General features: G+C 39.7%; 1 protein-coding gene and 1 pseudogene across 3 annotated transcripts in view; one reads left to right on the top strand and one right to left on the bottom strand.

The window, feature by feature from the left end:
• Positions 1-19,279, bottom strand: part of PRICKLE1 (prickle planar cell polarity protein 1) — a 100,997-nt gene that overhangs the window by 52,152 nt on the left and 29,566 nt on the right. The window lies entirely within an intron of this gene.
• On the top strand, positions 4,141-11,829 carry LOC124240113 (aladin-like; annotated as a pseudogene).

The raw sequence follows: 19,279 nt of genomic DNA, 5'->3' as shown, positions 1-19,279 counted from the left end.
ACTGTAACTAATCTACCACTCTGGTGGTGGATGTTGATAGTGGAGGAGGCTATGCATGTGTCGTGGTAATGGGTATATAAGAAATCTTATCTTCCTCTCAATTTTGCTGTGAACCTAAAACTCCTCTAAAAAAATAAAGTTTCTTTAAAAAAGACTAGTGAGCGTGAATGAAATCAAGAAACACTAAGCACATACCTAAAGCGTATATGTAAGCTACACAATGAACACGTGAATGAGCTATTTAATTTTTTAAAAGGACTGCACAGCTTCTTCTCCATCATCATAGGTAGAAAATAGCCTTTGTAGCATCTCAAAGACACGTTCATGCGAAAACCAAAAGATGACTCTTTCCCTCTAAAGTACCACCGCTAAGGGAAGCCTCCCTGGAAATCGTCCCCTCTCCCACTGCTCTTTTTTTTTGTTAAATGAGTGGATGTGTCGGATTTAGACTTTCTGCTCCATGGCATTACACATGGAAACATTTACAAAATTACACTAAAATAAATGGCAGGGTTTTTTTTTTTTTAATTAGGAAAAATACCTAGACCTTCAAAACTAGATATTTCACTTTGATTTTATTTGTAATCAAAATATTTCCCTGGAAGCATTTTCTGTAGTCTTAATGACTCAATTAAACATGTTCCTAAGGGACTTTTATGTCACCATTGCATGATAGTCCTGCAGATGGCAAAGGTTTAAAATGGAATTAAACTAAGCTATTAATTATATACACAAGTTAAAAGAAAGCTAAATGAATGACCTTTAAAAATTTTGTACTTGGCAAGATGGCAGCTGCTTGTCTACTTACCTAGGAGGTAGGAGTCAAAGCATAAGAGTAAGAATGAAGTGCTTGTACTGTGTTACTTGCTTATAGGAAATAAATTTTATTTAAAATGCCACCACAGGATAAAAATGTGATTCTTACAGAAGTTAAGTCATCTCAGAACTATTGCTCCTATATCTGATCTAAAACTGAAAACTACCCCACGCTATACAACATGTTGCCCTTATATGTAGATTATCTGAAAGGCAGACTGTGAAGTATATCAAAGATCGTGTTCCATGAAGACACATTTTTAAATCAATAAACAGAGAAACTCTCCTTGGCAATCAGATGGCAAAAATGGGAAAAGTTTACTGCAAATTAGAAATAAAAGAGCTACATAAATATTTTTATTTTGGATGATTACCTATTATGAAGGGAAGATAAAGATAAATAATAATCCAAAATGTACAGATGGTAGGGTCTTATAGGACATTATCTTTAGGAAGTAAACATTCTTTGTTTGTAGTTCTGAATACTATTCTATTGAAAATTAGTCTTCTCTTCTCTCTTCATTCATAGGGAGAAAAATCCAGCTTGGAGTTTCTGCTTCGTGGGGGTAGGGTTGATTCTTCAAATTCTTTAGATCCAAAGTTAGAAAAAAGGAAGAATTTGTCAAATTGGATTAAATGATGAATTTTTATTTCTGCTTCTTCCATTGGTAGACAACGCAATTCATTATTTTAAATGAAACACTGACATAGAACCAAAAACTCTTCATTTTATACTTCAGAAATGCCATGAATCATTCCCCCTAAATTATATTCAAGTCACTGTTTAGTCCAATAAATCCTCAATAATGTTAAATTACTGAGTCAAACACAAGCTCTATTTCTTGAATCGGCATTTTCTTTAATAATACCCAGGAGATGTGAAAGAGAGTTGAGTAACTTCTAAAGGTTCCTCACATGTTCTCTAAGAATTCCTGCGACATCGGAGAAAAATTCAAAATGCAAAAGTCCTAAGCAAGGAAGGAAGGTTTTACTGACCATGTGGTGCAAAACTTTCAGTGTATTTTATCCAATTAATGGTACAAGAAAAGTACAACCTGGTTCATCAGATATATGCCTTATTGTTAAACATCCTAAGGGTTTATTTGCCATCTATAACAATAAATAGTGTTAGGTTATACCTTTACACAAATAACAGATCAAACAGACCTCTGATAAATGGTCCTTTAAGCTCACAACCCCTTCCCCCTCACCATGTAGTATTATAAAAGAAAGGTTTTAAAATCTATAGAAAGGTTTAAAAATCTACACATTGTTAATCTTTCCCATTTCATGATTGTCTACAGTCAACAACCTTAAGTGTATGTGTTTTAATTCAGGAGGAAGAATAACGCAATTCACATAAAACGTGAAAATTCAGAGGGAACTTTTCAAAAACAACTCAGTCATAGCTAATCTTAATTTATTTGAATAAAGTTGACATGGTGTTTTTGATTCAACGTAAAATGAGCAATTGTTAATGATCAGAATCATATCTTTCTCTATAAGAAGAATGATAACTGAATAACAGAAAGCAAAACATTATTATTTCTTCGTTTATTTATAACAATATTTCTCATTTAAAAATTTCCATTCTCTCACCAATTCTACTTCTAGAAGTAAATCCTAAGGAAATAATAAGAGATGTACAAGAAGATATATACACACAGTGTTGTGAGTAATTTTTAATACTGAAAAATAAGAGGTACCTTGAAGACTCAACATGATGGAACTGATTAAGAATTGGTTAAATCACTGTATTTCTGTAACATAAAATTATGCAGCTATAAAATGATGCTCTAGAACCAGCACTGTTCCACAGGAATAGAATGTGAATGACATTTGTAACTTTAAATTTTCCAGGAGGCACATGAAAAAAAGTAAAGAGAAACAAGTGAAAGTAATTTTATTAATATATTTAGTTTAATCCAATATTTCAACATAAAATTAATAATGAGATATTTCCCCTCTGTTGGTGCTGCCTTTGGAATCGGTGTGTTTTTTGTACTTATGCACATCTCAATTCCAACAAGCCCAGGTTGCTAGTAGTTACAATATTGAACAGTGCAGCTACAGACAATGTTTAGACTTGGAAAATCATTAATAATATATTAAAATTTAAAAACATTATATGACATATGTACAGTATGATTATAATTGTATGCTTTAAAAATTCATGAATATAAGAAGAAAAGCATAGAAAAGTACACCAAAATGTTAACAGTGTTATTCTGGGAAGCAGGATAACAGTTGTTTTCTTTTCTCTATTTTCTAAATGTTTGACAATAACCTGTATTATTTTGAAGTTAATAAATGACTCTGTTAATATTCTCCAATCAGCATTGATTAGATTTATGACGACCTTAGACATTAACTCTTTCTAAGAATTTGATCCCTGAAAAGTGACTGTATTTGCCTTTGTTCTGTATTTCACACTACTGAATACAAATTTCATTGTCCATAGACAATAATTCACCACTATGAACAAGACATATTTTGAGCATTAGCCCTAACGTTTGCCCCTTAAATGTGGTATGTGTAATCATAGCATAAGAACTGTGAGTAAATTATTTCATTGCCTGTTAAATAACCACTTGTTAAGTCTAGACAACAATCATAAATAGCCATTATTTATAAACTTTCCATTCAAAGTACTCGGGGAATTGTATAATAAATAGGCAATGTGACCAACACCTTCTTGTAGCCGCAAATCACACACACATACACACACACACACACAGAGGGAAAAATATATAAAATTGGCAAAGATGCTAAATATAGACAAAATCCACTTTGAAAAAGTGAGACTAAACTGAAATGAATGTTTCATGCTCAACATGAAGTGCATGCTTGGCATCTACTTCAGGTAGAGAGATCTTATTCGGCAGACCCTCTCTATTGTGTTGCATGCCCTCCCTACCCCCAGAAAAGGCCCTTAAGATAAGGGAGTCCACCTTTTCTCTTCAGCCTTCTCTCTCAGTATTTCCGCATCACTAGCTTTGCACTGTCCAGCTATTCGGGCATTCTTCACTGTATCCTCAACAAAGTTCAGGTGACCCTTAGGTAGGTCCAGAAAACATTTGACATTAATTTCTTTTATTGAGAAATATTTACTGAGTTCCTACTTATTGTATTAAATGGGGCTTACAGTCAGTAGGAGAACTACACAAAAATACAAAAATAAGTACAGATGCAAGAGCAATAAAGAAAAAGAAGAGAGTTCTATGAAAGAAAATAATGGATTGAGTCTTGGTGGTGGTGGTGGGGAGGGTGGTCAGGAAAGGCCTCTCCATTGACAAAGGACAAACCCATTGATGACGAGACCTCATGGACGAGAGGGAGCATGTGGGAAGATTTGCTTTCCTGCAGAGGTGCATGTACTGGTCCAGGGTGGATGGGGGCTCAGGTGAATTCAGAAAATCCAGTGTTGGCTGGACTATGGTAAGGGAGGGGAAGAATGCTGAAGCCATTTCAGCCTGTGGGACTCTAGCAAAGGGGCCAGCAACAGTGTGTAAGCCATGGCTTTTATTATCATTAATATTAACAACAAGAGAAATAGATAAAATGCATTAAGCATTTTCAATAAGCCAGACATATGCTAAGAGCTTTACACACAATAATGGATTAATTCCTTACAGCAGCTCTTTGAAGGAGCTATTATTAAGCATCTGAGAGGTTAGCAACTTGTCTAAGGTGACATGACTTGTAAAAGGCAGAGCTGGGATCTGCGGACACTAGAGTGAGAGCTCTTACGGGCTCTCCTTCCAAATTTTACACCCTGATGTCCATGGCCCCAGGGTTGTGGGGAAAGGAACTGTTTTTTGAAAGAGGGTACTGGAAAAAAAACGAAGAGACTGAGATTTATGTTCCCAGAAAGATAAAACTACCTTATGGACACTAAAGACCAAATTCACTCACATCTCAACCATGGAGGAAGGACAAAGAAATACGTATAGCATGCTGTAGGGGATATCTATGGGTTTTGTCTTCCTCACATTCCTTTCTTTTTTTCTGGTAAAAACAATTTTTCTTTGGGAAACTATCCCTCCCCCACTCTTAGCCTATGGTGGTTTTGGTGGGGAAGACACTACCCTTGGCTTTAGGGTGCAGTACATGACCCTTCAAACCTAGGCAACTGGAACATTCCATTCCCTTGGCCAGTAACTGGTTCAGAGATGGTTTATGACTAATGGCATATGAGCGCCATCTGGGACTTTCCTGAATTACTGAGAAAGATGTAAATTTACAGTTGCTGGTATGCATGCCTGCCTCCATGTTGGATGACACTGCCTGAGAATTAAGCCTGCACAAAAGAAAAATATGCCTGGTGATGAAGAGATGGAGTCCTCATGGACCACTGAGCACATGGATTCAAAGATGCTAGAAGGAAGATTTACTCCTAGACTTTTCAGTTGAATGAACCAAGAAATTCCCTTTCTCAGAGAAGCCATTTTGAGTTGGATTTTCTCCCAGAAGAGATACGGTATAGATCGGAGTCAGAGCAGACTAGATAGAATGAGGGTCAAAGTAAGGTCAGTGTGAGCCACAACGGCAGAAAGGTGCTCAGAGAGATCCTAAATTATATGACCACGGAGAAAACTGTCTGAGAATTCAAGTGGTTAGAGCAAAATTGCTCCTCCTCCTTGGAGGCAGGAAGCCAACAAATAGGTGCAAACAGCCAGCGGTAAATACATAGTTATTGGCTGGTTAAGATGCGCCAGACTCTGCGCTAGGTGCAGGAATATGATAATGAACAAGACATAGTCCCTTTCCCCCTTGGAGTCCATTGGCTTCTCTAGAGGGCAAAGGAAGGAAGCCCAGGTGAGCACACCTATATCATAACTTACCTCCAAACTGAAGACAGTGCAGTAAAAGCAGTACCTGATTAAAAAGAAGTCTTGGTTCTCTGGTCTAGACATAAATCTCTTTCACTGAACTGCACAGTAAAAGGCTCAACTGTGCAGAGGCCACAAGAGAGGGAGATCCAAAAGATGACAGATCAGCATCAGTAGCAGCAGTAGTTACGGGCAGAAAGGCTTAGAACCGGAACTGAGGGAATCTAAGTGGACTCTGGTCTATTTCCAGAAATGAAGTTGCTAAAGAAAGAAATCAGGCCAGGAAACTGAGCACAGAATCCAAGGAGAGACACCACAAAAGATGGCTGGGACTCAAAATGCCTCTAGCTGCTGCAAAACGACGTTAGCTCTGTGAGCTTTTCCTGGCCTTTGCCACGCCAGTTCCCTGTAGCTCATCTCTCCTCCTGACCACTCACTGTATTTCCCCAGATCAATTCTACATCCAGCTCCCTCCTCAGTGAGGGTGGAAATGAACTGCCTTCCCAGCTCAGGACCTAGTGCCCCAGAACTAACCAAGAGCTCCTGGGTTCTGGTTTCCTACACTCTTACGTGGCCCAGTCTTCAGAACTGGGAATTTTTCTTTGGTCCTTGCTACACTGCTTCGTTCTCACAGCTTCTCTCGCGTGAGTCCCTGAGAAGGCCCTCGTTCCTGAGTTCCCGAACTCTGATCACCTGGCTGAGATGCCGCCACCTCCTTTGGGACACCTGATGCTGAGGTTGCCTGAGCTGCCCCTGAGCTCATCACTGTCGTCTTCCACCTCTTCCCACTTCTCTTGTCCACCCTCTCATCTCTCAGGCTTTTCCCTTAGTGGGCAGGTGTGTAGGTTTCTCACCCTGTCTGCTATGAAGACTCATTCACTTTCATGCCCAAATCATGGAAAATTTAATCCACCAGAGGCAGGGGGGCGTGGGTTACTGGTAAGTATACTTATTAGCGATACTCCTAAAATTAACTCTTTGGTAAAACTACATGTAATCCACCTATTGAGTTGTTTTCGTTCTTCTCAATTCGTATATTTACAAAATCTCAACATCAAGATCCTACTTAGGTGTTGCTAAATTAAAACATCTCACTCAACACATCATGCCTACTGAATTATCTCATTTTTGCTTTAACTGGGCCTGAGGTGAGACTATTTTGGAACGAATCCACCGAGGAACAAAAAACAAAACAGAATAAAACAAAACCCAGTAACATGGACCAAATCAAACGGAACTGAATACCAACTCTGTTTGATTATTTGTGTATTCGTTTCACCATCCCACTGATTCTTTCATGCAACAAATATTCCAGGAGCGTTGACTGTGTGCTAGACAGTGCTCCAGCCTTGGGGATACAGCGGGGAACAAGACATTTTCTGACTATTTCACATGTGCTGAGTATCAAATTATGCTCTCTTCCTTTGTGGAACCACCACTTGGTACATCCATCTTTTATTCCTTTTTGCCTTGATGCCTCTGCTTAGGATATACTCTTATAATGGCATGTGTGCCTCAAGGCTCAGTTGTTCAAAGAAGCATTCTTTCAACAGAAGTAGTCTTATAACTAACACTAAAATAAAACTATGAGATCATCTAATTTGAGCCATCATCTACAGATAACAAAACTGAGGCCAAAGAAAGTCAGAAATACTTCTCCAAGGTGGTCCATACACTTAGTGTCTGTGTTGAACAGTAGTAAATCTCTTGATTCTTAATCCAGTGCTCTGTCCGCCCCTGCACTGTCCAATATGGTAGCTGCTAGTCCCATGTGGCTATTTAAATTTAGCTTTAGAATTAAAAATTCAGTTCCTCATTCGCACTACCTACACTTCCAGTGCTCAATAGCCATATACGCTAGTGGCTATCATATTGGACAGCCAAGAAAATAAACTATTTCCATCACTGCAGAAATTTCTATCGAACAGTACCGTGGAGTCTAAAATACATTGCTTGCATTATTCTAGCTCAGCATTGCTCAAACTGTAATATGCACAGTCTTCCCCTGGGGATCCTGTTAAAATGCTGAATCAGATACAGTAAGTCAGGGGTGGGGCCTGAGATTCCACAATCCTACTAAGTTCTGAGCCACAGAACTGCTCCTGGTCTGAGGACCACACTTGGAGTATGGAGTATCAGGTTCTTAGCTCAATACTACAGTTGATACTGCAAGGTTTAGTGCCCTAATAGTTCAATGTATATGATTTTTTTGTCTTCTCAATTAGATTTAACCTCCTTAAGATAGGGCACCACATCTTATTCTCCACATTCCTCATCATGGACTGCACAGTACAGGGATACACAGGCAGTAAATTTTCCTATCTATAGTGCTTTACATTTGGTGCAAATTGCTGCAGTGTTATACATAAATACAACTTCTTTTTCTCTTTAAAAGGCATCAGGTCTTTCACCTAACCATTTATTGCCTTCGATTTCCCAAAAGTGAGATCCTGGTGGCTGTACTATGTCAACTTTAAGAAAACACAAGGGAATTGATTCTATTTAATGGCTTTCAAACGAATTGTAAATTTTCTTAGAGCATACATATTTAAAACAATTTAAGAAATTGTTGAGAAAAAAATGCATATAATGTATATTTGATAGCTGAAGGGATGCTAAACAGTCTCCTGAAAGTACAGTTGGATCTCCAAGCTCTGTCTTAAAGTTAGAAAATGATTAAAATATTTACAAAAATAATACAATCAGAGGGGCTGGCCCCGTGGCTGAGTGGTTAAGTTTGCGCGCTCCGCTGCAGGCGGCCCAGTGTTTCATTGGTTCGAATCCTGGGCGCGGACATGACACTGCTCATCACACCACGCTGAGGCAGCGTCCCACATGCCACAACTAGAAGGACCCACAACGAAGAATATACAACTATGTACCGGGGGCTTTGGGGAGAAAAAGGAAAAAATAAAATCTTTAAAAAAAATAATACAATCAGAAATTTTATCTGTCTTTATATTACTAAGACCTTACATCTCATCCTGAAAATAATATTCTTTTAAATGGGACAGCTGACAGCTGTCTTGATATGAGCAGGCTCTATAAGTCTTATGATAACTTTCCAACAGCAATTCCCATTTTCTAGAAATTTCAGTGATTACTATTTGTAATAGGTTATTAAATTAAGAACTTTGCGGTTAGATTTAAAAGGTTTTTTTTTGTATTTAAAAGTCATATATTTATGCATTAAGTTTTTAAAGAAAAAAGAGTCCTTTGTGCCTTCCTAAACGTATTCCTTACAAAGCAACAAGAGAAAAAGTTTTATTAATGCACAAGACTGAAAGAAATGTCAAGTATGCTAGAGTTCTGGTTTTGATTTTGGACTTCAGAGAAAGTTAAAGAAGCAGGGGAACAGAGCTTTTTAATTACAATCCAATGTCCTAGAGAAGAATATTTGATATCTCTTCCAGTTGGCACTCTAGCCAGTGTGAGAAGAAAATCAATTGCGATTAGTACAACATAAAGTCATTCCACCTAGTCAAGTTAATCAGGGTTTACACTGTGTGTATGTCATGAATCTCCCTGGTTTTGTTTAAGATCTTGTTTGATACATTAAAAGATGGAAACATTTCAAGAGTTAAATCAATAGTTTTATTTATGCTACATAAAAGTTTGTGCTAAGATTTCTCAAAGTCCCACTTGACTTGGGATAGGGTAACTAAATGACAGCATCTTTTCTTCCCCCCAGGAGAGTAAATTGCTCTGACAGAAAGACGGCGGCAGTGTATTGGTTGAGAGTTTGAGGCCGGAGTAGCAGACTGAATATAAATTCTCCACTTAGCCTCACCACGTTGGCCTTAGGAAAACCAACTCTCTCTTTAAGACTCAGTTTCTTCATCTGTAAAATGGGAATGAGAATAAAGTTGTTGGGAGCATTAAATGCAATACTGACCATATGGCACTTAACACAGTAAACAAGTATTTAGCACACAGTAAGCTTTAACTGAACGTTAATTATTCTTATTAGATCTGAAAGGGATTTATCATAGCTCAGTGGTCATGAAACATTTTCCCCCACCCTCATCAAGCCCCTTTAAGGCCCCTTATTTTGCCTTTGTATTTATAAATCTTCCCTTAAGATACACAAAATATCTATTTATGAGAGAAATAGAAGGGTATTTGGGGATTTGTTTCTTAAAAACAAGGATGTTACCTGCTCACCTGGAATTTGCTCTCTAGCCCCCATTCAGAGACAAAATGATTCAAAGACACTGAAGTACAATTTTAACAAATATATTAATATGTAGATACAGTCCATGACATAAGATGTGCTCTTCTAGAAGCAAACTTTTAGTCATGGGTTGCTGAAGTGGGGGGAGGGGGTCCAGATAGCTCAGAACAATGTAGAAGTTGGCAATTAAATGTATAATTTATATTGTATAGGTAAAATGTTGACTGAGGTCACAAAGAGGATTGTTTTTGTCCTTATCATCTTGTTCGGTTGTTGCCTATACAAGAATTGTGCCAACTTCTCTCTCCTCTCATTGAGCACAGAACTGACTGAGGTAGAACAAGAATCGTTTTCCTCAACGGGGCAAGAGACAGTGTGGTCCCAGTAACAACAGTAAAGGCTGGCCAGGCTCCCATCACCAACCTTGTGTATCAGCACAGCAGGCAAGAAGGGATCAGATGTGCACACTGCCTATATCAGGCTGACTTTTCTCTGAAGGGAGAGTGGTGGACATAGTCACGGTTAAGGCGTCTACTACAGTGCTAGCCAATAGCGAGAGTCCACGCCCCACCTCCAGTCATAGGGCGTGGGGAGCTTGGAGCAAGGAAGAGAAACAGCCTCGAAGCTTCACATTCATTCAGCACTCTTCCATTTACAGGGTCATAGTAGAACTCATTTGAACACAACCCTCATGAGGTTGGCACAGTTATTTTATCTCACCAAGAAAATGAAGCTCTGAGAGGAAGACGGCTTGCCCAGGAAATATCAGCAACCAAGTAAGTGACAGAGCTGGAAGCTACACCCTGTCATTCCATGGGCAGAGTGTGAGAAAAAAGCAAGAAGAGGGAAGCCCTGAGAACTTGGCTGTGACAGTGCTAGATTTCACCAAGATACAGCTCTTGTGGTCTTTGGTTTTATTTTTCTACACTGCCAAAGCAAGTAAGGTTATAAAACTAGGGCTTTTATATATTTTTTTCATAATATCATGAAATATTTAATCTATACTACTGCAGTGAAATGTGGCAGCTCTGGCCTAGAAGGCCCTTGGTGCCTCTGTCTTGGCTGTGGCCTGGTCCATTCTCATCTGGACCCGCAACCCCACTTACCTGTCTACCCGACCATCTTCTGGCTGTGCCCAACTGCTCTCTCACCCTGGGTGCACACCTGTCACCAGCTTGGCCTGGGCCCCCTGTTTGGGGTGGCTGCACTCAGCTTCACCTATGGATGCTGCTACCTTAGTATGCGATGTCTCAACAGAGAGAGACTTGTGTTCCCTTCCCTGGTTTCAGGGAAGTGGGGTTAGCAACCTGCTCTGGTCCCTGGATGGCAGAAAAGTCCTGGCTACCACTTCAAGTGTCTTTCCAGTCAGGGAGGCCCAGATGTGGCCTACTCTGCCAGGGTGATGTCAGACTGGCTGCTGGAGCCCAGACAGAAACTGACTGCTGTTCACTGTATTGAGAGAATCACTGATTTACTCCTTGTCATTTCCACAAAGTTGTGATGTGGGAAAGGGGCACATTGGAGGTGCAAAGTCAGCAACGATTGTGGCAGAACTGTCTGAGATAACAATACAGACCCCAGATGGAGTGCAAAGACTTGGTGGAGAGGCTCACTTCATGGTCTGGGACCCTGGTAGCGAGTGTCTGCCTGTGCTCGTGAAAGGAAATCCATGAATCTGGTCATCCTCCTTTTCCCACTCAAAGGAGCACCGTGTTTGAGCTCCTTCCTTGTAGCATTATCCAAAGGGAGCCAGGAGCGCAGGCCCAACACATCACTTTCCATCCTTCCTTCAACAAAGGGGCTCTGCTCAGTGTGGGCTGGTCCACAGGCCAAACTGCCCACATGCCTCTGTACTTTGTGAATGCCCAGCTTCCACATTTTAGCCCAGTGCTTGGCCAAACCCAACAGTCCCCAGCAGGGGGCAGAGGCTATATTCAGGACCTGCCCCTCTTTACTGAGACATCCCCAACCTCTGGCCCTTGGGATCCTCTCCCAGGGCCACTGCTCCCTTCACTTCTACTTCTAATAATAAAAAATTTCCTTCTTTGTTTTCCACTCAAAAACAACAAAAGATGGCGGGTTTTACCCTTCACAGGGCAGGAGAGTTCCATCAGGATAAAGAGAGGATTCAATCGCTACCCAGGACCCTAAGAACAACGTTAACTATCTGGTAAAATTAGTTATGCTTTTTAAAATTACTATTTTTATTTTATCAAAGTAATATAGACGCACGTTTTTAAGAGTAAAACAGTGTTAAAAGGCTTACAACAAAAACAGCTGTCATTCGGCCACCAGAGTCAACCACTTTTAACTCTTGTAGTTATTTCCCCTGATACTTATCTCCATATTTCAAAATAATATGTAGAACTACTATACTTGATTTTAAAGTTTTAGACTGCTCTCTGACTTCCTGTTACAGTAGATATGGATTAGCTGCTTTTCCTATTTCTTGCTTTGGAGGAGAAGTGGGTATGAACCCAGGCCTACCACACTGAATTCTGACAGCAACGAGAACATAGTTAGAGGGCTTTAAAAATACTGTTGAGTGTCATTGGATGAATGACACAGATCTCCAGATGCATAAAGCCAGGCTGCATTCTACAGTTTCTCACAGCAACTATGCACTGAGCAGAATGTAGGAGAAATACGTCATCTCCCAAAGTTACATACATTAAATTGCTTATTTGTATCTGTTTTAGTATATTCTTGGAAAACATTAAAATTCAACACACTAAAATATTTTTTACAGGAGAACCATCAGGAAACTAATTCGAATGACTCTAAAAAAACTCTATGCAGCAAAAAGATTTTTTTTTCAAGTAAATTCTCAACTGGCAGCAGAGAAAAGAAGAATTTAGATGGAAGAAAGTAATCTTTCTAATGATGAGCAAACACGCCTGAAAATATATGGAAGACCCTCCCCGGAGTCACATAGGCTCAGAATTCAGCCCTTTGCCTTGTAGAATTTGAAGTTTGATGCCAAGACAAAGGAGAAAAAAAAAAGGATGTATAAATTATGAATGCTCCGAAAAGACTCCCACCTCATTAATATGTCTCAAAACACATTGCTTAAGGGTAAATCTAATTAAATCAGAGTACACGTAAATTTGAAATGGACTGGTAATCAATCACAGACAAAATTATGTTACATAGAGACAAAATGGGAGTTGTGGACATTAATAAAAGTTAAATGAAAACAGATTCATACGATGGAAGGAACTTTTCACCTGACTTGCTGCTGACTCTATCCAGCTTTCAGGAATTTTTGAGGCAAATTAATGAAAGAATTAAATATTCTTCACTTGGAACCCTTTAAAGTGATGAATCTTCCATTTAGTACTTTACAATTTTTCAAGCTGACTTTAATGATTATCAAATTCTCTAACAAGGCAATAAAACTCTTAAATTTACTGGCTGGACGATGCAGTTTTGTGAATTTTCCAAGAACTCTATTTGTTTTGTTGTTGTCTGTCGTTGGGCCTCTCACTTTCATTGCATTTCAACTATTTTGCACGAAGGGAAAAAGAAAGAAAGAGAAATCCGAACCGGCCATTTTGATGACTTGTTAACAGTTGTGACAAAATATACCCTGAGTTTTTGTTTTTATATTTTTTGTAATTAGTTGCAGTTTCCAAGTATTCGTGTCTTCTTACGAAGAGGAGTGACCTGGAGCAGATCTGAAATTACTTTCTCTAGCTGGAATAATTTCTACGCCTGTAATGTTATTTCCCTTACATATCTAGCTTTTACAAACACAGAATCTTAGCCTGGGAAGGCTCTTAGAGACGAGCTACCTCAAGCCTCCACCTGAGGCATCTTCCTAGCAACTGCTAATAAGAGGAAGTGCTGTCTGGTCTAAAGAGCAAGCATTTGGGAGCCAGATAGAGTCAACCATCTGTAAATGAGGCTAATAGTAGGTATCCAGAAGGTTCTCTGACAGATTATGCAATGTAATAGATGCACAAAAGCAGCAGCACAATGCAATGGATAAAACCCCAGCATTTGGAGCTGGAGCTGAACCCAGCTGGGCACATGGCCCAGCTTTGCCTCTTCACAGCTGAGTGTCTCTGGAGGAGGTTACTTATGGTCTCTAATGCCCATTTTCCCCAACTGTAAAATGGAAAATTAATACTCCTAATTCATGATGTTATTTTTAAAGACTGAAGGGGATAACATATGTGATACTCAAATAACATGAGCTATTATTATTAGGTCAAATCAGATTAAAAGCTAGGAACGGGATAAACCCACTTCCAAGGTTCTCAGATTAACAATGTTATGTTTCTAATAAAGGCAGCTATGTTTATAATTGATAATTTTAATTCATGAGAGGAAAAATCAAAGTTGAACATTCACAGTATATGTAGTAGGAAAAAAACCCTATCTTATATCTTTAAATCCCCCTAATATATTAACACAAAAATATTTATTATGTGCTTCCTAAACCTAAGCATAATATAGACGACAAGGAGGACTTCAGGGTACTCCTCTGAGGAGAGTTCCACCTGGGAGTAGAAGGGATCCATGCACATTGGAGTAACTACCTACACAAGGCAGCAGAAGCTAAGTGGTGAATAATCGGTGCAAAATAACAGGTTCCAAAGAGCAAGGGCTGGCGCACTTTCAGGAGGTGTGGTCAAAGAGGGAGGGGGTGGAATTTGAGCTGGACTTTAAAGGTCAGTATTTGGAGAGGAGGCGAGGAAGACAGAGGTCGTCATTTCAGATGCAAAGAATGTGCTGTCTTGTCCAGCCCCCAACTCCAATTTAAACCAATGATAAATAAAGATGCAGACTTGAGTTTCAGAAGGTTCTGTGATTTGGTGTAGGAAGAAGGGAGAGAACTTGTGTGGCTTCCAGGTTTATAGATAAAGGTCACCTCTCCCCACTGGAAGCTAGAATTAAAGTATTAGGAGTAACATTAATTAACGATTTGCACCCATCCCAGAGTTCCTCATTTCCCAGGGTTCTCAGCACGTGTGGCGTCCAGAGGAACCACTGAAGCTTGGTGAGGGTAAGAACATACATCAAACAAGCTACAGCAGAATCCACTCCAAAGGGGTTTGTGTGAATGCAAAATAAATAGCTTAAGAAACACAAAGAGGAACCAAAGGTTAGAATATCTGTTGTTGTAAAGTTTATCTTGACCTAGTATCATGAGTTATATTATATGCAGAGTTCGGAGGGTAGGGCCTATTGTGACTTAAAGCCCTGTGTCTCCTTTATGCTCTGGGGATGAGGGGGGACCGTGTAACACGCTCACCCTCCACACCCACTGCATATGGACCATGTCCACTTGGATGACTCAAAGGCACCCTTACTTTCTCCTTCCACATTCCCTATCTCACAGAATGGGCATGCCTTCTCCCAACAGTTGCCTAAACCAGAAACCTACAGGTCACCACAGACTCTCTCCCCCGCCTGGTTTTGCAGTAGTAGATGCTTACTGATCTCCCCAGTCTTGTCTCACCTTCTCTAACCCATCTATTCTCCGGAGTGCTGCCACAAAGAGTATCACCTACCGGATAAAATCTGAACTCCTCCAGAGCAAGGCATAGAAGGCCATCATTATCTGGCCCCAGCCGAGCAGTCTGACCTGAGCTTCCAACATGCTTCCCTCGAAATTTGCATTCCGGCAACATCTAATTACCTGAAAGGTCCCTGCACCTAGTCTGCTTTGGGGCCCCCCTGCCTTGCACACACTCTTCCCTCCCCACCATGCTGACAACTTGGGAAACTTCTATTCATCCTTCTAGCCTTACCTCAAGTACTATCTCTGCTCTGACTCTTTCTTGACACCTGCTCATGTGCTGAGGCACTCCCAGCCTTGCATCTCAGAGAACTGTGATTTACAATGTCTCTTTGCACCTGCTTTGTAAACTCCTTGAAATCAGCAACTAAATCCTTTCTCCTTCCAGCCCCAGCATCTCATACACAGTAGCCCACCCAAACAAAAAATGTGTTGAGCAAATGACAAAACTTCAAAATGAAGAAGAGAGGAATCAATATTATCTGGCTAAAATCAACAAGTGTGAAAAAATCCGCTGCAAACATTAGTTTATTTAATGGGAGGCAAGGGTGGACTTGCATGGGGACATCCTCCACCAATTTATCTTTTCTTTGAAACTGCCAATGAAATATTCTCACATATGTCGTACAACAGGGCAAAAAAAGCAAAGTAGCATTTATTTAAAAGAAATAACCTCTATGGTACCGCCTGAATTTACAGAGTTTTTGAACTCTTTTCAGCTGATCCTCAAATTTATCTAGAATATTTTCAACCCCTTCTCCACTACAAGAACAACAAAAACAGAGACCAAAAACCATGACAAAAATTTAGAACCAGCCAGGCACCAGGGAATTAGCACTAACTTAGCTTTGAGAACTCTCAAAATTACTTTCAAAGGCCCTCTATAACATGGGAGACATTATGAAATTGTCAAAAGAGTTCCTCTTCTTTGCGTCCCTTGATAAAAAGGGTGACAGAGATTCATTCCTAAAGTTGCAGGACTGCACTCTGAAATCCTCAAGTTTTGAGTATTCGGTTAATTGCAATCATTTACTTTCCTTGGGAATTAATAGAAACCATCTGCTTAATGATAAAGCTGAGCTCTGCAATTATTTAAGGAAAAAATGTGCCGCAGTCAGCATAAAAGAGCCTTATTGAGGAAGCCTGCTAGACACAAGTATTTTTTTTATAATTAAAGCCAATCACATTCATTAATTTAAAAACACTGTTGTGATCAGCTGCCTCTATTTTTTATTTATCAGCACCACCCTTGTTAATATGTACCTATGCAACCTTCAATTTTAAACTTACAGTAGGTTAAATAACTATAATTGTAAAGATGGTTGTGATCACACATCAGAATGTTGAGGCGATCATGAGAAAAAATAAAGATGAAGAAAGACATGTCTACTGTGAAGTACATCTCCACCTTCTGGGTCCGAGACCTCTGTGTAGCAGGGTTATTTTCCATTCCCAGCAAACAGGAAGATGGCTGGGAGTGCCCCAAACAAAATTCCTCTCAGCCTGCCATCTCTCAGAGCTCCTGGTAATTCTAACTGCAGTTCTGCAAGCAGATGTGAAGGACCCCAGGAAGACAGGCAGCTTTTGTTACACAGCAGCTTATAGAATGGGAAGAGCCAGTGCTTCCTCTGAATGGCTGTAAATATTGATCCACCTGTAAAGAATAAGGGCGCCATCTCCGTATGGCGGCAAATAAATAAAGGAAGTGGAGAGAAGAGGAAAGAGAAACACACACATTAGGCCAATAGCTTCAAGCTGGTTTCTCCTCTCCATGTGTGGTCCAAGGGAGGAGGGTGTTTATTTGGACATCCTCCCTTCTGAAAAGACTCTGCTTTAGGATGGGTCCAATACCAGAGTCCAGCTAATTGCATAGGCAGACACCATAGAGCTTTTAACCAATGTAACGAAGGATTTTGAAGTGTTTAGACCAGTTGGGAAGAAGCAGCTGATCCACACCACCCCAGCCCACCAAAAAACCCCACTCTAGTTCTATAATGTTTAACTAGTCATCACTATAGTCCTTAACCCACAGAATGGCATGGGCATTAAAAAGATGGGTTTGTAAAGTATGACAGATACTGACTGAAAGCTCCATAAGCCATTCACTACCTGTACACATTCAAGAAAGTTACTTCATGTCATTATATCTTGTTTTCTATTTCTGTAAAATGGAGACAATAATAGTAACCACCATAAAGTGAAAATCAAATAAGAGAATGTATGAAAAGTGCTTAGCCCAGAGCCTCAAACAAAGTGCCCCAAAAATGAGAGTTATATCTGTTATTTTTATTCTCATTATCATTATGGCCAACCTCATTGCAGGAACTGGCAGGAAAGTCTGAGGAATCATCAAGATTCCTGAGGGATCACACCGCCAGGGGCATCACTGCCAGGAAGAGGGCATCCTCTCTCTTCTTTGGAAAAGGAACTGAGGGAGAAAGTTAAATGAGCTGGGCTCAGGGAGCTGCGAGCAGTAGTAGCAAGCAGCAGCTTTATCAGAAATGTGCAAACGACCTTGTTTTAAAGTTGAGTAAACACACAACTTTTATGGCAAACAAACAAGTGGTGTCTTAGAATATGACTATTTGTACACCACCTTCAGGTTTTTTTAAATTTTATTTTTCCAAACAAATATGTCTATTGTATTGTTATTAAAAGGCATATGGGCTCTAGAATCAGAGGAAGTTGGGTGTCTCCCCAGCTCCACCATTTCCCAGCTAGGTCGCCTCGGGTAAGTTACTTAACTTCTCTCGGCTCCAGTTTCGTCATCTGTAAAATACAGATAACATCAGGCAATCCGAACCTGATGGGGTGAAAGGTACCACAGTATAGCCGTTAAGAGAGTGGGTTCTATGATTGGACTCCCTGGGTTCAAGCCTGGTTCTGCCACTTACCCAGGTGACCTGAGGCAAATCACTGACTTCTGCCTCAGTTCCCTCCTTTGAAAAATGGGGACGATAAAAACACCCATCCAGCTAAGATAAGCATTAAATAAGCTGATACTATAAATGGTCTTAGAATGGAATTCATTTGCTTATTATTATAAAGATTAAAAGAGAGAATGCATGGAAGCCTTGCATATAGAGTGCTTATTATACAGTACCTCTCATTCTTATTGTAAAGAAATTAGAAAATACAAATGAGCAAAAAAGGAAAAAAAGTAAAATAACATAATTTTTCAATGGAAACTTGGAGAACTAAGTAAAATACTATAAAAATGGCCAAAATTGTAGTTGGAAAAAGACACTATTTCCAAGAAAACTATGGAAATTTATTTCCCTAATTATCTTTTAAAAAGGAGTCTGGAATAGGATGCGAATGTGTTCCAAAGGCAAGCGATGACTTCTTTATGTCCCTTTTAGACTCGTTAATAGGTTGCAAGTTATTCAATGGAGGAACTAGAACCCTATAAGACAGCTAAGCATCACAAGAGGTGAGGCAAATTCCTACTAAAAAGGGGAAGTTTTAAATTTATAGAAGACTTTTAGCCAAACCCAAGAGAATAAAGGGAATGAATTTGTGAATGCGAACAAATCCAAATTCTATTCATGGTGGAGGTTTTACAACACAGAACTTTCCCCCTAAAACCTAGATTCCTGTTCCCTTCATCAACTCTTTGCCTAGAGCACTTGGCAATAACAGGTATTAATATAAAAATTCCTCCAGTTCGCACGCTCTGCTTCAGCAGCCCAGGGTTCGCCAGTTTGGATCCTGGGTGCAGACCTATGCACCATTTATCGAGCCATGCTGTGGCAGGCATCCCACATATAAAGTAGAGGAAGCTGGGCATGGATGTTAGCTCAGGGCCAATCTTCTCAGCAAAAAGAGGAGGATTGGTGGCAGATGTTAGCTCAGGGCTAATCTTCCTCAAGAAAAGAAAAAAATTCCTCTGGTTGGATAAAACAGAATGGACCTAGAATTTTTTTTTTT

This window comes from Equus quagga, chromosome 1 (assembly GCF_021613505.1).
Source record: "Equus quagga isolate Etosha38 chromosome 1, UCLA_HA_Equagga_1.0, whole genome shotgun sequence".
Classification (NCBI taxonomy): Eukaryota; Metazoa; Chordata; class Mammalia; order Perissodactyla; family Equidae; genus Equus; species Equus quagga.
Note: the sequence above shows the minus strand (reverse complement) of the source record. Positions and strands in the feature narration are given on the sequence as shown.